We start from the raw sequence: 15,303 nt of genomic DNA on the forward strand, positions 1-15,303 counted from the left end.
CATTAGACGACATGTTCCTGTTGTCGTCCTGCTCACTGCTGCACTGAGTCCATAGTTGGTTAATGATTGAATTGAAAAATGTTAAAACGTTTATTTTTGTTTTGTTACTTTGTTTTTGTTTTTTAACCTTGTGTTTTTACAGGATCAAGGTAACCTGAAGGCCCGGAAATAAATGTGTTTGTAGTATCCCTTTTGTCGTCTCTGGGTCAAGGACACCCAAAGGCCTGAGAACAAATGTTTTTGTGGTATCCCTTGTGTTGCCTCTTGGTCAAGGTGACCCAAAGGCCCGAAAACATATGCGTTTGTGGTATCTCTTGTGTTATCTCTGGGTGAAAGTAACCCGAAGGTCCGAAAACAAATGTGTTTGTGGTATCCCTTGTGTTGTCTCTGGGTCAAGGACACCCAAAGGCCCGAAAACAAATATGTTTGTGGTATCCCTTGTGTTGTTTCTGGGTCAAGGTGACCCAAAGGCCCGAAAACATATGCGTTTGTGGTATCTCTTGTGTTATCTCTGGGTGAAAGTAACCCGAAGGTCCGAAAACAAATATGTTTGGGGTAAACCTTGTGTTGCCTCTCGGTCAAGGTGACTCGAAGGCTCGAAAACAAATGTGTTTGTGGTATCCGTTATGTTGTCTCTGGGTTAAGGTGGCACGAACGCCCGGAAACAAATGTGTTTGTGGTATACCTTGTGGGTCAAAGTGACCCAAAACCCTGAAAACAAATGTGTTTGTCGTATCTCTTGTCTCTGACTCTGATATAACACAAGGGTTAAGCATTTAATTTTTTTTTTTATTAATTGTGATTTTTGTTTTCAAATAATTGAATTGAAAAATGTACAATTTTCAAAATTAATTGTTTCATTTAAATGGAGTTTGAAATTAAATTTCGAATAGTTCAAAAGTATTATAATACAATTAATAAAAAGCATTTTAACTCGTATCATCTATCCATCTATCCATCTATCCATCTATCCATCTATCCATCTATCCCTCTATCCATCTATCCATCTATCCATCTATCCATCTATCTATGTCTTGCCCTGTCTAGCTGGGATTAGAATCAACCCACAGTGATGAATGGATGAACAGTGTTAGTGTTAGAAGATATAATCCTGCCCATATGGGGTGAGGGCAGAAGAGGAAATAGGGTTGAGAAAAATGGAGAAAAAAAGGTATGAGGAAGAAAAATTGTTGACACTAGGTGACAGATTACTTTTCACACACCATCACAGAGCGCTAAATGTGAACACATGAATCATAGTTTATCCGAGCGTACACCTCCAGCAGCCAGGTGTCATCCCTGCCAGATTCTTAATGCACTAGTTCTCAGAGAGGAAATGAGCCCCGGACTGTCACCGGCGTGCATCTGCAGCACATTCTTTTGTGTTGAGTTCCCTCGGACAAACAGGTCAGCGATCACATGAGGTCACGGGTCCCACATTTGAACGTTGGTTTGGGTCTCTCCGTCATCTACGAGCGGAGCTAACAAGGTCCGTTTCCTTCATGAAAGGTCAGCTCATTACGGCGCTCACATTTTATGGCACATTAGCTTGTGTTTCTGTTTCCCTTCCGCAGCGCCGCTCCGATGGCCGGCCGGTACTAAGCTGACATTTGCACCAAAAATACCCGACGACACTCGAGGGAGCGACACTCAGGCGGCGAATGGAGGGATTTTAAAGAACGCCGTGTTCTGCTTTTAAGCCTGTTATGGTCACACAGCATTATCCGTCCGCGCGGTGTTTGAGCGCCGACGATGATTATTGGAGGTTCTCGGCTACAATAGCTGCAAGAAAATTGCTGCTTAATGGATCAACACGGGAGGATTTCAACGGAGAGAAAACAGGGTTCCACTCTTCCCTTCAACGGAGGGAAGTAAATATTTCATTAATGTAAATCTCGTACGGACACTTAAGGAGTGAAGCGTCTCACAGCATCAGTGTAATCTATACTTGAGAGGGAAATTTAAAGTAATGCAAACTAGTTGATAAAGGATGGATGGATGGATGGATGGATGGATGGATGGATGGATGGATGGATGGATGGATGGATGGATGGATGGATGGATGGATGGATGGATGGATGGATGGATGGATGGATGGATGGATGGATGGATGGATGGATGGATGGATGGATGGATGGATGGATGGATGGATGGATGGATGGATGGATGGATGGATGGATGGATGGATGGATGGATAGATGGAGGGATGGATGGATGGATGGATGGATGGATGGATGGATGGATGGATGGATGGATGGATGGATGGATGGATGGATGGATGGATGGATGGATGGATGGATGGATGGATGGATGGATGGATGGATGGATGGATGGATGGATGGATGGATGGAGGGATGGATGGATGGAAAGATGGAAAGATAGATAGATAGATAGATAGATAGATAGATAGATAGATAGATAGATAGATAGATAGATAGATAGATAGATAGATAGATAGATAGATAGATAGATAGATAGATAGATAACTTTATTGATTCCTCTGGATTATGTTTTAATATTATATATATATATAACAGAATCATTTTGAGAAATGGATACACCAAAAAAAAAAAAATAATAAAAGGTATTTCATTCATAAAGTTACAGATTTAAAGCTATAAGTGTGTTATTTTTTTTTACATTTTTTATTAAAATTTACTTTATTTTACAGGAAACTATTTCTCAAATGATGCTGCTGATTTAAATCCCTTTTTCAATTACAAAAATGTGACCAAAAAGTGGAATACTTTTTGAAATGAAAATGTTTCAAGAGAATAAGTAGATTATTCTTTAATAATACTCGCCAGAAACCCATTTTTATTATCATTATTGCTGTTGCTTTACCAGCTTTTCCTCATATTAATAGTAAATAATCATATAAATGGTCTTTTTAGAACAGAACCTTTAATGATGTGCAAACGACTCTTGACCAATAGACAAAAGAGACGTCAATCAAAAATGTAATTCGGAATTAAGAAGTAAATAAGTGTTGACACCCTTTACATCCCATTTTTTCAGATTTTAGCAAATAGCAGCAACGGTCAGCTGTTCCCTTTTTTGTTTATTTTAACAATTTCAAATATATTTTGTGTATCTTACATTTCCTAATGGAGACCACAGGCAGGATGAAATATGCTCGAGGAGAGCAACTTTGAACATATATATATATATAAATATATACATTCTTTGTTCATCTGTAGATTGTAATAACAAATAATTTTAAAGGAATAAAGAACGATCTCAATCCTTCTCCTAAACTCAACTAAATGTACCTAACTTAAATAAATAAATTAAAGTTAAATTCAACCTAAACTTGCGTATAATAATCTAAGTAATGTGTTTGAAGTCATCATCCACTCTGCTTTGACGTTGGTTATTCTGCTGATGAAGCGCGGTTTTGAATATGAAAACATCTTATTAAAGCTAGGATTAACGTACTGGAGAACAAATTCACTAAATTATCCAGTTACGTAACAGTTGTATCCTATTATTTCAGCTATTTTTATCCACGTTTTTAATCTATTTAAGTCAGCTGGTATGAAAGCTTAAGGGCATCAGGGACCTTTTTCTTCAAAGCCCTGTCTGTTATTTTTGGATATTTTGTCTCTGTGACATCAGGCATGAAAAACAAGTCGCCTATGAATATTTACTTTATTCATTGATTCGGCTTTGTTGCCCTTCCGAAGAAAAAGACATAACTCAAAGACGGTTATGGGGCACAAATTGTTAGATTTTACTCAAGTAAAACAAACTAAAAATCCCTTTTTATGAACATATATATCACATAAAATTTTGGGGGTGGGGGGGATTTTGGTTTTGGCTTCTGTAGGGGAAATGAATACGTGTGAATACTTAAAATGACTTAAACAGTGTGAATATTATATATATATATATAAATATATGATGAAAACAATCATTAAAAAAAAGATTTTAACTTGGTGGCGGGGTCATTATGGATACTGTGGAATAACAAAAATAAGTATTTAATTAAAAATTGATAAACCATAATAGAAATTTTCATGAATAAAGAGATTATACAATAAATTAAGTAAATGGTTGTAACCATTACTAGTAAAATATTATTTTTGTAAATAATATATATCATATTAAAATAATATTTTCTTTAAATGAAAAGTTCAACCTTAAAACAATGTCATTATTGTAATTTATTTCGAATAATATACGTGTGGAATTGATGAGTTACTGTCGACCGTAGATGTTTTGCATTACAAATGTAAAAACATAAGTTAATAGATGAATAATTAGATTCATTTGTTAAGAATACATTTTAAAAAAACAACAAATTGTATTTGGGGTAGAAATGATGAATACATATTTTAAAAGGTATTGGAAAATTAAATTATTATTCATTCTACATACATTATATTCATGTTCCTAATTGAAGAAAAATATTTTACAGGTTTTCCTAAAAATGCAAATCTGAAAAATAAGAAAAAAAATTCAGCGTATGGAGGTGTAAGTAAAGTACGACTCACTTATGATTTCATTGTAAAGTCAGGCTGAATAAAAGGCTGACTGACATGAGAGGAACTCCAGGCCGGGGCGTCAGTATCTCATGGTGGATATAATTAACTGTCAGGAGGAGTGGTCCGCACCGCTGGAGGGAGCAGCTGATTGGATCAATTGACACCTCTGGCTTGTGATAGGTGATAATGTTGTATTGTGAGTGGATAATGCAGAGTAATCTGCCACTTCCAGATCCACATCGCACTCAACCTCAACTCTGTTAGCCACAGATAATGCAATTACTGCTCCGTCCACTCTTGATACAATTAGATCGAGGAGGACCATCGTTTCCTCGTGATGATCCCGTGAGCGCTCACGTCACGTTTCAAACGGCTGATACGAGGACGGAGACACTCATTAACCTGCGGCGTCTAAACTTGCATGGAGATTTCGTGGTTAGCACGCCACCGGTTTCTCACTCAACCTGACAGGAACCAGCGAGCATCCACGCCACGAACCCAGCAGACCGTGAGAAACGTGCCCTTTACCCGAGCCCCCTGCATCCGGATCCACCTCTGACGGACGTGGATCCCGACGGTACTTTTGAAGCTACACTGTTGTCCGGGTGTATTTCCAATACAATGCATTCAAATGCATGGATTTTAAACACGCTACCATCAGGGTTTAAACATGACTTGTTCACGAGAAAGGGCGTGAGATCTGCAGTTATGCTATCACCTATATGGTCATGAACGCTGGGTAGTGACCCAAAGAACAAGATTATAGTGAGGTGTTGTTTGTCAGAGTCTGAATATTTTATTGCCAGTGTTGTAAAATAAAATTAAACTGAGAAAAATCTCTAAACTTAGGAAAATGGGGTCACAACACTGTCTGGAGCTTATAGTTAATGTGTTTGTGCCTTATCATTTAGACTAACAGTTTAATTTCGTGTGTAAAAAAGGAGCTGTCTCGCTTGAGGTTAATACAAAACTCTGCAGCAAGAATTGTGACCTGCTCTAGTAGAAGAACTCACATTTCCCCGATCCTTAAATCTCTTCACTGGCTGCCAGTTTCTTACAGGCTCAGTTTTAAAATTCTGGTTCTTACTTTCAGATCTATTCATGGTCAGGCTCCTCCTTACATCACTGATCTGATCCAGCCTTACACCCCCCCAGCTCAGGCTCCTAGATCTGTGGATCAGAATCTACTGATGGTTTACTGACTCCTTCAAGAAATATCTCAAGACATTTTTATTTGAGCAGGTTTTTCCCTGATTTTCTCGAACTCCTGTGTTTGTCTTATGTGTCTTGACCTTTTAAAGCATGTATTTTAGCTGTATATTGTTTTTGATTGTTAAAGTGCTTTGTGACCCTGGTCTAGAAATAACCGTTACTTACTTACTATCAACTGAATTTAGCTTTACCATCACATAATGCACAACATATCCTCCACTTGAGACGTAAAGGTTTGTAAAAACTGTCCATTTCCTTCATTCGCAACTAGAAGGTCGGGACACAATAGTTGGTCATTCAGAAGGTAGCGGTCCTTATCTAAAGAAAAGTAAGTGTACATTTTAAGCAGAGATTTAGTCATTAAGGGTGATTGTTTGTCCCAAATATATTCAAAATGATATGCTTGTTTTGTAATTGTAATCTTACCGAATTTAGATCTTAATAATAAACTCATACACACACTGTATTGTAGTATGGATTGTTGGCCTGGGAAGGAGGGGTGGCTTATGAGGGTATTTTTCCTGGGATGTTATTTTGTTCTTTCATTTTCTTCTAATATTCTTTTTCTAATTGTATTTAAAATGTGTGATTATCTTGTGAAAGTCAATGAAAAATACTTTGGTTAAAAAAAGCAAACACATACAAGAGTGTTATGATTAGAAAAATACACCCAAATTATAGCGTGAACCGTCTATTGTGCGTTACAGGGTCTGAAGGGTAGCTTAATAAAGGATATTTTACCCTTGTATTAACTCAGGGTCAAGGTGACCCGAAGTCCTGAAAACAAATATGTCTGTTGTATGCCTTATATTGTCTCTGGGTCAAGGTGAACGACCTCAGTGGATTCCGGGTCACCTTGACCCTGAGATAAAACAAGGGATAAGCCATCTAGGATGTTAACTGTAAGAAAACGTTTGGTAACTTGTCTGAGGACCTTGGCTCCTGCAAGGTTTCAAGAAAAGTTTCTGTCACTTTTAAATGTTGGTGGTTATTCTAAAGTTGACACCCAAGTGAAATTGTTCATGTTCTAGGTAAAAATAAAACGTTTACAATACACACATTTGTATATTAACAATAACATTGAAACAATTATGAAAATCATTCATCAAGTTTGTACGACGCCTCCATCAACAATCATTAATGAGGCCACTAAACAACACATACTGAAGGCTGTGTGCATAAGAGCATCCACTACATTACACACAAATTAGAGTGTGTACTTTAAAGTGCGCACAACCTACGCTCCATTTGTATCTAATGTCAATATCATCTTTATTTTCCAATAATATCACAATAGCTTCATTAAACCAACAGCTAAACCTGGTTCTTGTCGTTTCTGCTGCTCACTTGACGACAGACATCGACAAGACTGCTCTTTATGTCGGAGTGTGTTCACCACAGATGCTCAATTGTGCCTCAAAAGACCACCCGTATTAACCCGAGGAGCGGAGAAAGCCGGGACCCTGATAGAGGTTCGCCGGTAATGGTGCGGATCAAAGCGAGTGCACATTGAAAGCCAGCAGATCAATCACGGAGCATCACAAAGCTGCTCCTGCACAGGCACACGTTTGCAGCGATCTAGGGGTACAGTCCAGTCCTTTGTACTGGACGCTACTGGAATCTGCCAATGTGGACCTCTCCGTTTTTAAAAACCTGCCGACTCCCTCGTAGGGTCCCGGGAGGGGCTGGGGTCTGTCCCCACCCAGAACAAGTTGCAAGATGGAAGAAAACGGGTAGAAACATTTTTTTCCAAATGTATTTATTTCAAACATAAATGTGTGTTTTTTTGGTGAATATGACCAACACAACATATCATTGAGATAATGGATACATACATTTGATTTAATTTATCTTTATTTAACTTTATACTGTGAAGTATCGAAAAATAACATTTAAAAATCGAAATCTAAAAATAACACAGCACTGCACCTGGAATGGACAATATAAGTAAGTAAGTTATTTATGTTTGTAACCAACAAGTATAAATATTACATTCATTAGAGGGTTTTATATCCATGTAAGGAAATATTGAGAACTTTTTTCGATGATACTGTTTGATATCCAATAGCACTGTATCGATTTTTATCTGTAAATTCTTCAGAGTCTGAAACTCGGACTAAGGTACAATTATATCCTTGTTCCTACAGTATTGCAATATATCACAATATATCGTGATAAGTATCGTATTGCCAGATTCTTACCAATACACAACCCTTACAAATGTATGAATGAATGAATGCTTAATACCCTACATGTGCAGGTACATAAGAGAGTAAACTTAAATCAACCAAAAAATATTATTAAAGAGTATATTTTTGATTAGGATGCTATAAAGTTGTTGATTTTTAATCAAGTTTATTTTCAATTTAAATACCTTATTCTTAACAACTACATAAGATCAAACAAACCTACCTGTAACAACATGTATTGTTATATACAAATAATATTAATTATTGATGTTTTCCTTCTCAAGAACATGAATAAAGTTTTAAAAAGGCAGTGTAAAATTACACTAAACTCCTACCAGCTACATGTTTGGACCACAGGAAGAATTTCAAAGAACATACAAATTCTAAAGAAAGTTTGGGTAAAGAAACTTTCCACAGGTCGGATTTGAACCAACGACCCTTCACACCGACGCTGCAGTGCTAATCACGACAACCCGAGTAAGAACTTTCATATTTGTGCCTAGTATGGTTTCCCTCTATTTATTTTATCCTTCCTAAATTAAACTACTTTTTTAGCACTGTCAATGTCATTGGTTATGAGATCAATGGGACAGCAGGGGGCAGCACTGTTCCAGAGCTCTCACACAACACAAACGCCACCAAAATGTAATCATGTGTTTCTTTTCCTAATATCGACAAGTCTTGAAATGATAAAAATCTTTTAAGTTGTAGTTATTTTTGCAAACAAGACAGTCACCAAAGAGCGCCCCCTACAGTATCAATGAATGAAAAAACAAAAGCACACAAACAGAGCTCAGACTAATAAGAGTTCGACAGCGACTGAAGATCTTGTTTGTCATGACGGAAGGATGTCCCTCCACCTGACAGCGTCACGACATCGGTCGGAAAACCCTGCTCTGCTGCAGGAGCGGTTGCTAAGACACCGGCAGATTCCAGAGCTGGATCGACATCAGCTCTACAGCTGCTCCGGCACAAATTGGAGGGAGAAGGCAGCACATGTTGTTGATGAAGTGATGCCAAAGATTCGACGACACGGTGAAGATGTAGTCGGCTGCAAGTGAGAGAAGAACGTCTGCTGCCGAATCCAGAGTCTGTAATCTGATGTGCCCACTGGAGCAGAAAGCATCGCTGGTGCTTCTTGTAATTGGCTCCAGCAGCTTAAAACACATGCAAACACACTTGCATTCATAACATCAGGTGAGTCCATCCAGCTCTGATGTGTCCTTTAAACTCCTAGAACACTCACGTGTTTTGTTGTGAGTCCTCAAGACCCACAATGACCCATAAGACCCTCTAAGATATGGATTTATACAGATTTAATTTAACCATAAAATAAGAAAGTGTTTCAACAACAACAATTAATGTAACAGACCGCCCTAACACAACAACTTAAACACACACACCACCCCAACACAAAAATATATTTATACCACCCCAACAGACATAAAACCATACATAGCTTCCAAACACAGCAACTGAAACATACAACCCACCCCAACACATACAGAACATCATCACAACCCAATAACTTAAACACAGACACCAAACCATCACAACCACTGTAAAACACACACACAACTTCAACAAAGACAGTAAAACACACATACAACCCCAACACAACAACTTAAACACGTACGAACTACCTTGCCACACAAAAAGACTAAAAACACACATAAAACTGCAACACAGAAACTGAAACAGACACAACTTAAAATCATACCACCCCAACACAACAATTAAAACACACACAAACAACTGCAGCAATGTAACTGAAACACACGTAGTACCCCGAAACAACAAATTAAACACACACACCACCCCAACACAACAAACAACTGAAACAAAGTTACTGAAACACATGTACCACCCCATCACAGCAACTGAAACACACTCAACACACCAACACAAACATATATATATACCACCCCAACAAACATAAAACCATACATACCTTCCAAACACAACTACTGAAACACACACATACAACTCAAACACAGCAACTGAAACATAGAACCCACCCAAACACACACAGAACATACACCAACATATGAACACACAAACATGAAAAACAATCCAATACAGAAACACACACACATCCTTACACAGAGACACATGGGTACCATCGCTATATACATGTAGAAACACAAACACACCACCCCAATGCAACACTTAATGACACAGACCACCCTAAGACAACAACTTGAAAAACACACCACCACAACCCAACAACTTAAAATTGTACATACCACCCCAACACAACAACTTAAACACATACAAACTACCTTGCCACACAAAAAAATGAAACACACATACATCTGCAACACAGAAACTGAAACAGACATACCACTCCAAAACTAAAAATCATACTAAATACCCCAACAAAACAAATTAAAATCATACATAACACCCCAACACAAAAACTTATAATCATACATACCACCCCAACACATTAAAATCAAACATACCACCCCAAGACAAAAACTTAAAATACTTCATACCACCCCAACACAACAACTTCAAATCATACATACCACCCCAACACAACAAATTAGAATCATACACACCACTCCAACACAACAACTTAAAATTATACATACCACCCCAACACAACAACTTAAAATCGTACATACCACTCCCAACACAACAAATTAGAATCATACATACCACCCCAACACAACAAATTAGAATCATACATACCACTCCAACAAAACAACTTAAAATCATACATACCACCCCAACACAACAATTTAAAAACATTCTTAAAACCCCAACACAACAACTTAAAATCATACATACCACCCCAACACAACAAATTAGAATAATACATACCACCCCAACACAACAAATTAAAATCATACATACCAACCCAACACAACAACTTAAACAAACACAAACAACTGCAGCAATGTAACTGAAACACACCCCAAAACAACAAATTAAACACACTCACCACCCCAGCACAACAATATAGATATAACAAACAAAAACAAAACAACAAAAAAAACATACATACCTTCCAAACACAACAACTGAAACACACAACTAAAACACAGCAACTGAAACATTCAACCCACCCCAACACATACACAAACATATGAACACACAAACATGAAAAACAATACAGAAACACACACACAATCCTTACACTGAGACACAGATGTGTACCATCACTATACAGAAACACAAACACACCACCCCAAAACAGAAATACAGAGTGGTATTAAAAAGATTGTGGTTCATGGTCAAGTTGAAAGATAGAAGTTAGAGTAGTGGGCTGACCAGGACAGGAAGGTTCAAAGGGGGCATTTATTCAATGTCTTAGAAAAAATGGAGGGTCTTCTTATTCATTCATGGGTTGCCAGAGAGGGTCATCCTCCTCCTGGTTTGATCCCTTAGGTTCCAGATGTGGGAGCTATATAACTCGCATCTTCAAAAGAAACGAGCAAAGACAACTAAGCCGATATAAAACATTCACCAGCAGAGGTGGCACTAGCAACAAATTTCACAACATATGCAATATTCAGGGAGGGTGAATGTTTTATGAGCGCGCCTGAATATAATGCAGGGCTAATGCGAAGATTATGGCACTCTGTTTCACGTTTGACTCCGATACTCCGGGGGGAAAATCCAACTCTCTCGCCCGCTTGTTAGCACAAACCGTGTTGCACCGAAGCATCATGTGCACAATAATGATATACGTCTATTTCCGTGAAATGTCAAAATAGTCCATGAGAGAGGAGGCAGGAGAAAGTTGGATGACTCACATCTGCTCATTAAACTAAACACAGACGAGGGAATCGGTGGCAGAGTCGACAGCGAACCCGACTCCACCGTCGCTCTGTGTGAGTTATGAAGACAAACACAAAATAGATGAATGGATAAAAAGAAAGGAGCAACACATTCACATGAATAAATAAGCAGGCAGTGAAGATGTATAAAAGCTCATGTAATATTGACACATGAGGAGACACGTCTTTTCATAGCTACACCTGCTCCGTGTCGTGTTTGCCTAAATTCAAGAATGCACTTAAATCAAGCTGGTTTCCACTGGAAATTAACTTATTTAATTCAATTAATTCCTTTGAAAAACCTGATTTGAAGATAACGACGGCCACATACAGCCCCTTTTTTTTAACTTATCTTGGAAGTCGTTGGAAGTAGATTCAACTTATTCAAGCTACATTACTTTTTGTTATGAACATTATCATCATGAAACCAATTCAATAAAATAAACTTAACTAAGGAATTAATGTCAGAATAAATAATAGTTATTCAATGAAATATACAGCCTTAATTAAAAATATACACTCACTGGCCACTTGACCAGGCACACTTTGCTAGCACCGGGTTGGAAGCCCTTTCAGAACCGCCTTAATCCGTTGTGGCATAGATCCAACAAGGTACTGGAGACGTTCCTGAGAGAGTTTGGTCCATATTGACATGATGGCATTAGGCAGTTTCTGCAGATTTGTCGGCAGAATCTCCTGTTCCACCACATCCCATAGGTGCTCTATGGGATTGAGATCTGGTGACTGTGGAGGCCGTTTGAGTCCAGAGAACTCATGGTTTATGGCGCGTTATCCTGCTGGAAGTAGCCATTAGAAGATGGGTGCACTGTGGTCATAAAGGGATGGACATGGCCAGCAACAATACTCAGGTAGGCTGTGGCGTGATGCTCGATTGCTACTAAAGGGCCCAAAGAGTGCCAAGAAAACATCCCTCATACCAAAGTCACTTTAATCACCTTTTCTTGCCCCATTTTGATGCTCGCTTTGAACTGCAGCAGATCGCCATGGCGATCACACGCTTCTGCACTTAGATTGAGTACTTTGAGTGCACAAGTGCGTCCCAGTTAGCAGTGTGCCAAAATGTAGTACGCAATGAGCCCTAAATTGTTGCACTCAAATGGCCAGAAAATTGAGTGTTGATCGATGGATACTTTCCACCTTCAACGACCGCCCTCTTAGTGACCTAGACGACGCTAAACGAAAGCTACGTCACTGACGACGCATCTCCTCAGACGATAGTGGCATAAATGTCTCGAGAAAACATTGATTTTACAACACAACAGCACAACAACGATAATAACACAATGAAACACAACTCAAAAAACTTGTTTCAATTGGCGAAAAGCACTGTGTCGGCGATAGTGTTCCAACTTCCGATGGCGATCAGCATTAAAAAGTAGTAGAAGCCGGCCCGGGTCTAGACAGGCATGTATGAGGGGGCAGCCACAAATCTTGAGGGGGCATTGTGCTGTTACTTACTTACTTACATGTAAGTTTGAGGGGGCACAACATTTATTTGAGGGGGCCAGGCCCCCTCTTGCCCCTGCCTAGACCCGGCCCTGAGTAGAAGAAGAAGCTGTCGAGTCATTGTGTGTAGAGTGTGTAGCGACAGTGTTTGATTTGAAACAGTACTATCGGTCAAAAATGTGCACAATGGCCAAGTACGTGCACATGTCTAGATGCCTAAATGCTGCGAGTTGCTGGAATGCGAATGGCTGATTCAAAATGTGCGTTAATGAGCAGTTAGACAGGTGTGCCTTATAGAGTGGCCGGTGAGTGTATATATTCCCTGTTATAATATTAATATAATAAAAGGCAACCTGGACTGGACCTGGACTAAAGAGCGAGAGATTCAACTTAACATTGACCTTATAGTGCCGTGAATAAAACACCAAACAGTAGTTTATAACTCCATAATCATGTCTAAATAATGATTTTATTATTTAAATAGTTATGCACGGTGTCGTTCCAATCTGGACACATTCAGAAGCAGGAAGTGCAAGTGGACTTAAATCAAAGCAATGATGTTATTTATCCACAGTTTGATTTCAACAACATGTGTCTGATTAACCCGCTATACAGAAAAAAATGTTCTCCAACTATTATCATCAGCGCTCTTTTGTGGCATTTTTCGCCCTCACTCTCAAAGCTCCGAAAACACACCCGTGCATGAATTTGTTTTAATTATTACTCCATGAGCTGCCAAGTTTCCTGAAGGAGAACGAGGAAGAGCGGAGCAGCGGCTCAAACTAACTTGACGTGAGCGGAAGATAAAGTGACACAGTGAGGTCAACGCGCTGCCTGCGGCTTCACCTGTTCCTATACCTGACACTCCGACTTCATGCAATATCCTCAACAATCTGCTGAGTCGGCGCCGTGTTCTGAGAAATGAAATGTATGTAACCGTGTATTTTGAGGAGAGACGAGCGATTTTGGGAGCTAAACTGGAGATGATGCAGAGCGACGGAGGCAGGAGAGGATGAGGAGGGTAGATGATGTAATGCAAGAGTGAAGAGGGGGTAGAAACCGCCTCACCTCGCTGTCACATCCTCGGGAGTGTTCGCACCAGAAACAAGGTGGGTGTGTGAAGTGATTAAAGTGCTCTTGTTGGTGTGAACTCCAGAGATGTATTCAGAGCGACAACAATTCGGTTTATACAGAAAAAACAACCAGCCGAACGATCAACGAAACCCCTGCTGAGTTCACTGAGAGGGAGGGAGAGGACAAGAGACCGACAACGGAAAACTAGTTTGGAGCTCGGAGCTAACACGGTTGAGGCACTAGCCAAACTACTACAACTTTGTTGAAGCCGCTACTTCTTTAGCCGAAGTGCTTACTTAACAGTAGCGCTAATGCTGCCCTACTCTATACACTCTTCTTTTCTCTCAACGTATCCTCCCTCACACTTTTTTCCGCCGTCAACACTTCGAGTCTGGTTCTGCTAGAGGTTTCTGCCTTCTAAAAAGGACGTTTTTCCTCGCCACTGTCACAATGTGATTCACTCATTGTGGATTCGCTGGGATCTGTTTTTATTTTCTCTAGTCTCACTTAAACAGTAAAGTGTCTAGGGGTGACTTCATTATGATGACACTTTAAATAAGATTACATTGGTTTTTTTTTGGAAAATATCGAGGGATTTTACAAATGAAAAATGAACAAATCATGTGACGGTGTATTTATATAAGTGTGTTTCTACAAAGAGATCGCTCGGATCACGTGATCACAGGGCTTCAGCTGCTTTCATTCTGCTGCAGCTTCACTTGATCAACTGATCAAACGTTGTTTCACAAAAATCTTCGCGACTTTTGTTGACTTGAAGCATCAGACGCGAATCATTTTCTTTGTTATATTATAAAAACAAGCTCATAATTCCTTTCAATTTTTTTCTTCTGAATAGCATAAAATAGTGGATTAAAATATTCATGTTAAAATGATCGATGTTCTCTTAATAAATACAGATCATTAATTTGGTGAATGAGAACATATTAATACGTTTGTGAACAATTGAATATCCACTCGTGTAACTACAACTACTGTATGTTCATTTATGATCAATATTGATCATTAATGTAATTAATGATCCGGATGTAACCTACCCGACCTACAGAGCTTGCGGGAATTATGTAC

The sequence above is a fragment of the Callionymus lyra genome, chromosome 10, assembly GCF_982586985.1.
Source record: "Callionymus lyra chromosome 10, fCalLyr1.hap1.1, whole genome shotgun sequence".
In the NCBI taxonomy this organism is placed as follows: domain Eukaryota; kingdom Metazoa; phylum Chordata; class Actinopteri; order Syngnathiformes; family Callionymidae; genus Callionymus; species Callionymus lyra.